This window comes from Lates calcarifer, linkage group LG2, assembly GCF_001640805.2.
Source record: "Lates calcarifer isolate ASB-BC8 linkage group LG2, TLL_Latcal_v3, whole genome shotgun sequence".
Taxonomy (NCBI): domain Eukaryota; kingdom Metazoa; phylum Chordata; class Actinopteri; family Centropomidae; genus Lates; species Lates calcarifer.
This window is the reverse complement of record NC_066834.1, coordinates 28029289-28042389: the sequence shown is the minus strand read 5'-3', so window position 1 is coordinate 28042389 and position 13101 is coordinate 28029289. Positions and strand designations below refer to the sequence as shown.

Sequence of the window (13101 nt, the reverse complement as noted above, 5' to 3'; positions counted from 1 at the left end):
AAAAGCAAATAGGAAAGAGCATGCACAGCACCAGAGAAGGACATTAAGCTGCGGCTACATCTTTCTCTTTCTCGCTCCCTCTATCTGTCCAGTGACAACAGTAGGGCCCCCTGATGTGTACAAAGACACAGGGCTATCACCATCCATCACTGCAGACATACTGAAAGGATCTTTCACCAGTGATCAGGCTGGAAGCAGGCACACACCACCGACACCTCTGTATTCTTTTTTTTTTTTTTTTAAGCCTTGTGTCGTTCATAGCCACAGGAAAATGCCCATATCAATGTAACACGTGCAAGGAACTAAAAAAGACATCCATTTGACGATTTAGTCCACAGAATCAGCATTAACACAAAGGAGAGGACAGTAAAGGAAGATTCTGTTACTTACAATACACAGTAGTGCTAACAGAATAAATAACTCCAAAATATATTGTTGCATCATATCTATAAGAATATGTTATGTTTCTTATGTTTAGTGTCAGTTTTTGTAGAAAGAATGGAAGACGTGGATATATTTAGATTGCAGACAGTATTTGTAATCCAGGGGTTAGTAACCTGCTCATGGGGTGCTGCAGTCATTAAAGATATTGCTCATTTAGTGAGAATAATGTCAGTATCGCATCCTCAGTTCTCCCCATGACTACAGGTCCTTTGTCCACCTCCAGCTCATTTACACTCAACCTCTAATATAGGCAATCAGCAGCACTATACCCTCACTGGGGGTCCATAAACACTTGATTTCATAGAACTGCCTTTGATAAAGGAGGGAGGTGACTGCTAGAGCATGTTAATGTGCTTTCCCATAAAGCTTATCTCTGACTGGGGTCACGGAGGCCAAGTGGCAAGGGGCTGATCGCCATAGCAATAAGACCCTTGAAGCCGTTACTGCAGCTTACGACCCCTCTGACAATAACAGAGCCAACCGTGGCCTACCTTTGGATAATCAAACCCCTCATCCAGGCCCATGTGGGAAATAATGTGGACATTTACTACAGTACAATTGAAATGAGGGGCGAGCACAAATTAACCTCTGGTAACAGAAGGGGCTCATTGCGATAAGAATCATAAATTTTTAATTGTCCACCAGCAGCAGTATTTTAAAAGCATGTAAATACAAAATCATGAGCTGACCCACGCCACTGGGACATGATCAAGGTTTAAACAAAGTTGACACAAAGTAATTCCAGGCGAAATGTAAACACCCCTCCACTTTTCAAAGGCAACACTTTTCGTGAAACATATTTTTTAAGAAATGTTTTTTGTGTGTGTATGTGTGTTTGTACACTGAGCTGCGTAATTATGTTTTTTTCTATTTTTGTCAGGTATATGTGATGATACTGTATAATTTAGTGGACTAAAGATGGGAGCTTTGAAGAACACTTTGATAGCATATGGTTATCCCCTGCTGTTTCCCACTCTCCACTCTGTGGGGGGCCCATAAGGGATGTATGCGTAACTTTCTGGACTCTACAAACTTTTCACTTCTCTAAAACTGAAGGATTACACCCTGTTCACAGCAGGAGGAACAGCATGCATCCTAGCATCTCCCCTTGAGCCACTTTAAATCTCCATTTTACACCCTAAAGACAAACCCTAAAGTCCCCCCCCCACCCCCACCCCATAACAGAGCCAGGCTCAGATGGAGAGTAAGGGTGAATCGCATCAGTGCTGTTGCTTTTCTGACTGTGCCTTGCGCCTGACCCTAAATGAGTATGCACAATCTTTGTCTGATCACAATAAGCGTGGTACAGCTACCAGAAAGTCCATTCTGTACATTAGCTTCATCATTGTGTTTCAAAGCAGGCAAATTGGAATCTAGTTAAGCTGTTTTTCCTGCCGTTAATTTTCTCTCTTTTCTGGCTCAGGTGCAGGAGACTAAATCAAGCTGTCAGAAACCAGACTGCACAGCTAAATGGTGCAGACTGAAATGCCACCTGTCCACAGCTTCTGGCGATTTATTATTTCCCCATTTATTTATTTCTATAATGGCAACTTGGGTATTTGTAAAAGTCCCTGCTGCTTATAACAAACTCTACTTGTATGTGTTTTGATGCAAAGGTTGGGCTATCTCACCACAGCTAATGGTTGCTAAAAGGATGTGTTTTCCTCCTTCCTAATCAGATGTTAAAGATTTGGTTTACAGCATTTATCAATGGTATTACACTGGGGGTCAGCCCAGAGCATTTATTCCAATTGAGGCATTTTGGTTAATCCGATTCTCTCCATTCCTCCCCAAATCTTCTTGGGAGCCCATCTCATCTCAGCGAGGGGCTTGATGGCTGGCTGCTCACCCAGCTCAAGCTTATGTGCAGGCCAGAATGAGGTGGGAGTAAGGGCTTTAAAGGCTCTATTATTCATCCCTGTCATTAGCTATGTGACATAAGGAGGTCTGCTCTGTCTTTGCTTCTGTCTGGCTATTAGAACTACCCTAATCCAATGTATCTCTAGAGCAAAATCCACGCTACTTCACATACTACATTTCAAACATTTTTACAAGTCCTCTTTAGCCCAAATACACGTTTCTGTGAATAAGATGGTTATGTACGCACAATATGTTGTGACTCATTTTTCCAGAGTCTCAGGTTGGCTTTGAGGTCAGGATTAGAGCAGAGCAGTTGACAGGGGTTGCCTCACTGTAAGCCTTTCACCTTTGGCCCCACACCCCACCACCCCAACCATGTCTGGCTTGAGGTCACTGTTAATCATGACACCCCACCAGACACAGACACACACAGGAACAGCGGTGTGTTTGTGTGGCCATGAGAGAGACAGAGAGAGAGAGAGAGAGAGAGAGAGAGAGAGAGAGAAAAGACATTGAAAAAGAGAAAAGAAAAGACATGAAAAGACATGTTTCAAAGTGGAAGGAGCAACGTAAGTGTTTTTTTCCCCCATTGTGTACTTCCATTTCAGATTTGTCTTTTAATAATATCCTCAACATTATTTAACATGGAACCACAGGATAATGTACGATGCTATAAGTTTATGTTATAGCCACCAGTTTTAATTATTACAACTCAAATTCTGCAAAATAGTGTCACACAGTTTTACATGGTGGCCTGCTCTAAATACTACAATACCCATGAGCACAGTAACACTTATAGTTGCTGAATTCATCCAAAATCAATCTACAATCCAAACGTGAATTCATTTAAGCTGCAAATTATATTGTCAGTTATCTGAAGTTATTTCATGGGAAAAGAATATATTTTCAAATGCTGTTGTTAATCCTTTGTACTAATGATTCAAGCAGGGGAGTTTCATGTCCATTCAAGCTGCACAAGTGCTCCAACTGTGAGTCACATAACACTGTCTGTGGGAAAAGAAAAAGAGTGAGACTTTTACTTCCAAAACAGGAGAAACTGTTCCTCCCACTTCACAACTCTATTATCTTTTGTGAAGTGAATCTATTTGACTCACCTAAAATGCTACAAATTTCTTGTACATCTTAAGCCAGTCTTGACTGTTGCTGTCATCATCAGACCTAGCTACCTTTGTACCTATTGTCTGTCTTACAGGTTGTTTTTCTACCCAGTGTTCTGCCTCTGTGTTTACTCTGTCACTTGGCCCCAAAGTGTATCTGCTTCAGTGGTCCACAGATGTATGCAGTACACACACAAGCTAGCCAGTGATGACACTAATGGAGTGTTTAGTCAGGAAGACATGGACTTATTAACCAGTTGAGAGAATGGGCTAGATGGTAATCAAATAAAGTGGAGATAAGTTAATAAGCTGTATGTGCAATGGAGTAAGCTACACAGGATTTATCCTGACTGACACAGCACTTGTATCCTGCTACTCATTGAGACGCATGAGCATGGCACTTTCAGCGTAGTTAAGTGGAGTGTAGAATGAGCTCTATCAACTATGTAGCTGTTTGATTTATTATATTTTTCATAGAGATATACACATATATATGTGCATGATATATATATGAATATCTCTTGATGCTACAAAACACTTTCTGTCTTTTCCTTGCTCTTTTCCTGTTGTTTACAAATCAGGCATGGATGAAGGACCTCAGTGGTCCTCACTCAGAACCCTCTTTGCTTAATCCAGAAACAAGATTGTAGAGCTGCTTTATCCTGCTACCACACTGACCACAGAACTTTGCTGAAAGAGATTATATCTATCCAGAACAATAGGGAAATGGGAGGGGAATGAAGATAGGAAAAGACAGGACTGAGGTATTAGATGGGGAGACATGGTTAAAAAAAACAAACAAACAAAAAAAAAAAAAAACAAGGGAGTAACCTAGTGTCTAAGAAAAAGGTGGGTGAATGGGGGAAGGAGCAATAAGAGAAGGAGGGTGGCTGATTAAGTGGGGCCAACATGAGGGAGGTAGAGGAGAGAAAGGCAGCGGACGGGCCCAATAGGGGGTAAATCTGAATCGGTAGAGCTCTATATCCTTCATATCCCTGCCCCCTCCTCTCTCCCACATATCCATCATGTTAATATACCTACAGCGTGGCCCTCTGGGTAATATATCTTTGACCTGTGATTACGCTAACAGCTTATTGTTTGCACACTGAACAATCCCATTATGTCGACGATCTGTTTACATACAGCCTTGCTGTTTAGATTAGCATGGTGTGTGTATGTGTGTACGTGTATGTGTGTGTGTATGTGTGAGAAAAAGAGCATGAGGATGTGCCTCTATTCATTTTTGTCCACTTTCACACATTTTGTATATGAACACATACATCTGCGCATGTTTACGTACATGACCTAATCCTGGTCAGGGTCATTGCCTGATAAAAGCACACTCGCTGACTGACTATCAAGGCACAATAACACAATACTACTTGCATTCGAAAACATATGAAAACAAATCCACCTGTCACAGATTGCCTGCAGCTGTGCAGAAATGGGGCTTTGTTTCACATCTAAGAAAGTGGAAAGCCTTGAGGCTCAAAGAAGATCAACACGTGCTCAATGTCTTGTTTCTTACCACATACAACGTCTCGTGTTTGAGTGACATCTTCATCCTTCCTGCATTTTAAATCTTCTTTAACTAATCACTTCTCAAGTCATACGTCTTAATTTCAAGTTTGTTTACATGTTGACTGTAAATACGCTCATGAGATTCAGTGTGCTCTGACAGTATTTGATTTAAGAAGATTTCTTCATATAAATTGGATGCACAAGGGGACATTCAAAGTAGGTAACCATGTGTATTCTGCTATAATGACTGTTCTCCTTGGTGTGTGCTGATTAGATTTTAATGCACTTGAATTATTTTGAATCAAAAAGGAAACATGCATGTTATACAGAGCTTTAAGCTGCAATTCTTTCCTCAACAACTCATTTTTAATTTGGTGAAGTTGTTAGGGTAGCTGTGTCCAGAAAGAGTACAGCTGTAGCAGGCAGGCGTTAAAGAATCACTGGGCCAGAAGGGTAACCACAAGGCTGAACATCTGGTTGAGCTGAGGGCCATGCTCATTCACTCAAAGTTAACCTCAGACAGGACGTGAGGTCATGACAGCCCAGAGAGCTGCATGATGGGGTAACAGTTTGAGGTCAAGGGGTTACTGAACTCTTCAAGAAAAGAATATTCTATATGTGGACAGACCAGGATAACACTTTGAACATAAGCTCAGTACAACCTCATAGTTTGCGTAAAAATCTGCTCTTTTTCTCTCCGATCCTTTCTCCTGAGCCTCGCTTCCTTTCTCTGCTCTCCTCTGCTCTGCTCTGCTCTCGGACTTCTCTGGCAGCGCGTAGACTCATTGAGATGTGCAAATCCCTTTGACATAGGATGAATAGACAGTTGCTGGCAGGATGCCCCATGCCATTTTGTGCACTGCCACTTAATTGGTGCGCCCCAGTTTGCCTTCCATCTTCTCTTCTCCTACCCACGCTCACTGTGGCCAGGTTCTGTCTGACATCAAAGGCGAGGTTATGTGTCCCTTCAAAGAGTTTAAAACCCATCAGTGATGCTGTTTGGCTGACGAGGACCCTTTCACCAGAGGTTTAGGAGCGGTAAAACTATTTCAGTTATGTTAGTAGTAAGTTTCCTGAAAACAAAGTAAAGAGATGTAAAACTGACAAAGAGCTTGCACTGGTTTAGAGAGTTGATCCACTGACTAGGCCTACCTGCACAATCTTTTCTATGAATAATGGTCAGGTTCCATCTACAAGTCAACATGCAAAGTATAGCCTCTGGGACTATACATACTGGATATACTGTACATATATACAGCAAAATATTTGAGTGGCGCTGTGTATGATTGTGCATCTGTATGCATGCGCTTGTATTGTGTGAGTGTGTGTGAGTCAAAGTGAGCAGGTGTTTGTTTTGTCTTCCCCATTGCCATTTATGTCCACCAGTAGCATTCGATGCTGAGCGACACTCCCCTCTGTGTGACCCCCCCTCCTGTCTGCACAGTAGGGGGGGTCACCGAAAAGTCATGGATTCCACGATGCACAATAAACACTGAGAGGTAGAGGATGCACAATGATGGAGATGAGGTGTACAACCAGCTAGTATTTTCCCTGTTGTCCATGCAAAGGTTTTTCTGTCTTCACCAGTGAGGGGGGAGGCGGGGTTACCTTTGAGGTCATCTGTTCAGTGGCTTGGCTTATTCTCTGTCAGTCTATTTGGTTATCTTCATAGTCCATAGAAGACTGAGGTCAGCGTCCTCATGTCTACATTGCAATCAGTGAGGTTTTCTTTTTTCCCCATGTGTAGGCTCAGGATCAGAGCACCATGCAAAGAAAAAAAGTGGCCCTCTCAGGCTAACAGCTTCAGCAGTTCCAACCCAAACATGGGGAAGGAGAGGGCAATTATTATTGCAGTGGGAAAGAATAAGTAGGTAGATGCTGGGAGAAAATTGCAAATCATAATGTACACAAAATTTTTAATGTTACAAATAATATTTAAGAAGTGCCAAGGTGGACTCATGGCATCTGTGAATTGCCTGTTTTTGCTCTTCAGTTTGACCATTTGTTTCCTGGTGGAACTGATTGATGATACCAAAAGAATTGCTGCCTTATAATCCTTGCAAGGTACTCAAACAATAACATTACCTATAGCTACTGCCTTTATGCATCTATTCAAATACATAGGAAAATGTCCAGATACCTGGGACTATGTCTTTAACTATCAGAAAACGAGTTCAAGTATTTTAAACTTTTAAAAAGGTTGTCTGAAATATCCACATACTGAGATCTGTGATCTACTAGGGGAGTGGTAAATATACACTATAGTCTGTTCCATGCTGTTGTCTTCATTCATCTCTATTTACATGTACTAGCGTGGATATTGGAGAGGAAGACTAGGCCATTTTGTAAAGAGAATAAGAAGAATAGGAAGTACAATTTTTACAGTCCAACTAACTCCAAAGAGTAAAGAAATGATATGGGAAATGATAATTACATGGTCTCTGAGGAAGTAAGAAGAATACTGACTTCATATGGAAAATATTGAACCATGAGTACTCTATCCACAGTCATGAAGGTTTATGAAGTTGGTGAGAGCGACTTGGTATGCTTCCTATATTAGGAATAAGAATAGGGTTTTATCATGATCTATTTACAGAAGCATGCATCAGTGATCTCCCCACCAAAGAGAAAATAGTCCTTCCAGTGTCTGTCGTTGTCAACCATCTCATGAGTATGAGTCTGTCTGTTTTGTTTTGTTCTTTTTTTCTTTTTTTGTGTTTTGTAGAAAAAAGCTGGAGGTAAAATATCAGGGAGGGAAACAGGAGTAGTAAGAGGCTTTCAAGAATTTCACTGTAGGGATTTTGAGGGATTTCAGCGGGTCTTGTCTTTTGTTCTTCAGTGAAGTCATTTTTGAATGTTGTGCTTTGTAGGTGCCTTCGTGCGATTGGTCAGCCGCTCTGATGTCGTCACTGCTCAGCCGTTAGGTTATCTGTTGACGGAGAGAGAAAAGATGAGGAGGGAAGAGAAGGGAGGAGGGGGTTGGACAAGAAAAGAGAAAAAGAAAAAAAAAAGTCAGTAAAGTGTGAGTCAGACTGCACTTCTTTCACACACTTTAGTGTCATGCATAGACACACATAACGTGCACTATTAGACGGTGAGTGAAGCCCACACTGTGAACTATACAGGACCCTTGTCTAAACTCCCGTGCTGGGTTTATGGTGACACGCAGTGAGTCACAGCCACAGTATTTGGGGGGTTGGGGAGGGCTCTGCTGTCACTGTTGCCAGTGTAAAAACAAAGGCAGAGTGACCACCCTGTGAGTGTACGCGGTAAGCCCATTCGGCTGAGATTCAGAGTGACAGTGGCGTCAGCACGGGGGGTGACTCTTTAATCAGCTTCAATTAAGGCCAAGGAGAGACGAGCAAATTCACTAACAGTGTGGGTGAGTCTCCTCCATGCCCACATCCCTTTACATTAATCAATCTGTTCGTGTTTTACTCCAGTAAAACACAAAAAATAATAGGTCTTTGCTTTTGTGTCTTGAAACGCACAAAGTTTGGTGAGATGCTTTAGCAGTGTGTGCACTGAGTAAGAATGAGTCGTGTAGTTAGGAGTGTTTTGTGGGTGTGACATTAGACCCACAGACTATAGTGGAATCCAGCTACAATCTACGGGATATCCAATTGCATGACTCTACTGTAAAGATGCCTCGCTGCACCCATTATAAATCAATATAAACAAAGCAGGTGCTTCACTCACACCTGTAAAAACTGAAGTTATTATCTTAGATGTACAGTTTTCGCTAGGTTGTTTTATTTACTTGTTACAGGGGTTACCAACCTTTTGTCTGATTTACCCCCACAGCCTCATCACACAAGCTTCATTATCACCACTTGTTATGTTCTAAAGGAATTGATTTTCTACAGGATCTTATTCAAAACTATTAATTATATAAAGCTGATATTATTATAAGATTGTTTTAGAATACGAGACAGAGTTAATTCAAATGTACATGTTACTACCATTTTGAGTGGCAGAAGCTGGATATTTTAACTATCTCTAGCTATTTAATTGGCCTCTGCTTGCTAGCTAACTAGTTTTCAAGAATTCTTAATCTGATGTTAGAATAGAATAGGCTTTTATTGTCATTGTACAGTAAAGTACAATGTACAATCTCACACCAATTAGTTCATTTTCTTTTTAAATACAAATATGTAGGTATAGATATTTTGACAAACCATAATTAAAATTATTTCTCATTTTAGCCAAATTAGTATTTCAGAATATGCAGAAAGAGCTATAAATAGTTTGTGCTGTGTTGATAAAAGAAACTTTCAAGACTATAATTTCATTCCTACTGTTACTTAAGAACTCTAGACACTGACTTGAGATATTATCGTTATTTATGTATCATCACACACACACACACACACACACACACACGATCCAGCAGTGTCAGTGGCCTCTCTCCATGTGACACTGTCTGTGTTTGCCTTACACTACTTAACAGCACAAATCACTGCGAGCTACATGTCTCTGTTTTGTCCAGCTTTTGCGCAGCAGTGAGCCATGCTCTATGAGCTAATATTCTTACAACTGAGATCACAGCCATTGCCCCGGGGCATGCTACATCCACTCTGAGAGAACAGCAACAGTCAAGTCTGCAGCCCTTCAAGACTGAATGCGGTCCCAGGGTGTGTGATAACGGAGCATGTGATGGGAATGCAGGGCTATTTGGACCTCCAAAGCCAGGTGTTAGCACTTCAGATCACTGCCTCATCAATAATTGACAGAGGCAAACCAATCAGAACAATTTGCTCCCCACAGCGAAGTGCTAGAGCAGCCTAACACCGGTGAATCATTAATGAGGCAATTAGATGAAATGGTTAGACGGTTAGCCCTCGCTGGCAGCGCTCTTGTGAAGCTACTGCGACAGGGTCCATATACAGGAGCTGCACATGATGGAGTGATGTACGGGCCAACACAAGCAGAGGGGGAGAGAGAGCAGAATCACGCAACAGCACTTGGAGACGGAGCTGAGCCTCCTTAAGGTTGGAGTGTAACTTGTGTCAGTGGTGCCAGCTCTCCATCTGTTGACCACGGCTCAGAGGGCCAATAATGGGAACAAACCCAATTGGCCATTACCATGGGAGATTGACCTTTATTGGTTGTTGTTACCATTGCACAGACCAACAGAAGCCATCTCCCGGGTGATTCAAGTGTGGGAGAGCCTTTATGGACATGGATAAAATCGACCTCAGTGACATCACTCAAACATTGGGGGGGGGGCAACAACAACAATAACAGCAAAGATGGAGTTTGCCTTTGAAGAGCGGAGATCCTGGATTGTTGTTTGAGAGGAAAATCAAAGTCCCAAGGGAGCCGCTCACAAAGCCTCATCGATTGGCCATATTGGAACCATTTCATAGTTTATCAATGCTCCTCTGCCTGCTCTCTCAGCCCTGGGTCCAGTACAGGCTCAATTAAACCAGCAACCTTGATCTCAGGAACAAACCATGCAAACCCTACAATCTGCATGGATTATTCCCAAACACACACTCCTTCACACTCTTATCTAAAGCAAATATTTTACACACTGTCCATTTTGTTTAGTCCAGATGAGATTAAAATGAGGTTGTTTACAGGTTCTCATTTACAGCTTTCCCCTGCGGAGAAAAAAAAAGAAAGAAAAAAAAAAAAGACAATTTCCCTTTAATGTTTTAGCTTCCCAATCATCCTAATGCATTCTCAGTTTCAGTATATCTTTGTGATGGAAGGATTCAGAATGAGAGTGGAAGAGCAAGAGAAAGGGAGGAGGCAAGACTGAAAGAGAGGAGGGGGAGGAGTAGATGCCAAACTCTTAGGGTTCATTGCTGTGCAGAGAAGGTCCACGAGTCTGCAGGTTTTCACTCTGAATAAAGACTATAGAATTAGGTTTCAGTAATGTATACTGTATAGCATGCTTTCACTGGTGGCATGTAAGAAATCAGAATTGGTTTGTACCAACTAGAAATGCGAAGATATTCCTTGAGTGCAGTACTTTCTTTATTTTATTCCAAGCATGCATGCTCACTTTTTCAACTGTTTTGTGTCTTTTGCAGTGTGAACATACACCATACTAAAACAATTTGAGTTACTTTAAATTGAAGTATGCCATTTAGCCAAACAGTGATGATGACAACATCAACCAAAGTGAAGAAAAAAAACAAACACAATCAACTGTAGAATCACAGGCCTTCATGTTGTGATCAGCTACTTTGAAGATATCACAAGAACTTTTGGCCTTTGGCTGGCTAAGTATGTGATCCTTCACTAACACACTTCTATCAGATTAGTTATGATGACATATTCTGACGTCATTGTAACAATCTTGGGCTCAATTTCCTGCTTTAGTTAAAACAGATCTGGTAAACCTGCAATCATTCCAATCATTGACTTTGTCCCATTTTGATTAGATTTTTTCTGATAATGTCTCATACGATAATTAATTGTAGCATCTTTCAAGGATTAAAGCAAAACAAGGACTAATTTTTCAGTTGACTAAACAGACAGAGAAAAAAAATCAGACCATCTGGAAAATTAAACAGCTTTTTTTAAAAAAACTGAAAATTTGATTGTTGTTTTATTGAAGCACCGATTCGCTTTTTACTCAACAAAACCTTGTTTTTGTTTTTTTGCATAACTCTTTCATCTTGTGTTTGTCTTGATAATGGTAGCCTTTGGGGATGAAAAAAAAAAGAGTACAAGTAATTGATTAGTAGCTGGGTCAACCTCGGTTGCTGATATTGACACTTGTGCAGATATTGTAGACAGCTAGTCTCTGTTTAATGATTGCTATTCACTTTTATAGCCCTCTCAGGATGCCATCCTCAATAAATATTTGCAAACAGGAAATTTGCAGTATGACTTGAGAGAGTCATAACTCTGGCACCTATGTGTTTTGAGATTAACATGTAATTAAAATAGTAAATCAATATTTATTAAGCAGTAGTACAAAACAAATGAGAAATGTAGTCAGGTCATATAATGGATGGAGGAGGGTTGTTAAGGGTAGTGTTCTTAAGTTAGATTTATTCATAAAGATATAATCAACTTAGATAAATACAAAATTACTTTAATAAAAACCTTTGAGATAGACCTATTTTAAAGAATATGGTCTAGACCTGCTCTATATGAAAAGTGCCTTGAGATGACCTTTGTTGTGATATGGCACTATATAAATAAAACTGAATTGAATTGAATTGAATTGAACTAAACTAACACCCTGCCCCACCCCAAACACACACACACACACACACACACACACACACACATATACACATGCATGCACTTCACACTTAAGCACAATTGCAAATGCAGGTACAGAAACCTCACCTCACCCTGAGACCCCCTTCCTTTCCAAACCACACTGTTTAAATGTGGAGTCTACACTTTTTCATTTACTCACCACATCTTTCCCACAGTTATCGTCTTAAGACTTTCATGCTTGCAGTAGCTGCGACTGTGGAGAGAAAACACCCAAACCCCCTCCACCCCACCTCTCGCGCTGACTACAAAGCACAGAGAGAGAGAGAGAAACAGGCCCCGCTGCCCATACTTTCCAGCATCTACTGGAGTATGAAAAAGAGAAGATGTTAAAAGCTTAATGGACTGCTCCTCTTATTGTTTAAAAATTGCTCGACATATAACTGGCTGAAGAAAACATTGGTTGGCCTCAATTATGCATTGAAAATAAAGTTATGAGCTAGTGGCTGAATTATTGATGCTGGCACCGGGAACAAGAGCATGTTGGCAATGTGTCACCGCTTTTTTGCTGATGCTTCATCTTGTATCGATAATTTTTCATCTAAAAAGCCCATGAAGTCTTGATCTGTGAAAGATGGAAAAACACACCATGAATATTGGAAATCTAATGCAATGTTACTGGAAGAGGAAAACAGATAACATCAAGTAACATAATGGAAAAATAAAAATAATAAAAAGAAATATGTAGCTTAGAGATGGGACTTAAATCGAGCCTGTTTGAGCAGCGTAAGCTTCCGGAAACTCTGCGTTTTCTCCATTTACAGAGCTGAGACAATACATTTTCTAACCACTGCATTCCATGCCTCACACAGGTGTTACATTAATGTCAGTATTACTCAACACTATGTCTGTATTCTGTATGTGCTATATATAAAATAGGGCATAAAAGCAGAAAAGGCTCTCGGCCTTGGGA

The 13101-nt window shown here is 40.8% G+C and overlaps 1 protein-coding gene across 1 annotated transcript in view; it reads right to left on the bottom strand.

Moving 5' to 3' along the window:
* Positions 1 to 222: 222 nt before the first annotated feature.
* The window catches only part of mafa (v-maf avian musculoaponeurotic fibrosarcoma oncogene homolog a (paralog a)), a 78955-nt gene continuing 66076 nt past the window's right edge, over positions 223 to 13101 (bottom strand). The window contains exon 3 of the mRNA XM_018667993.2: positions 223 to 7872. The gene's annotated coding sequence lies outside the window, so the exon portion shown is untranslated. The remainder of the gene's footprint in view (positions 7873 to 13101) is intronic.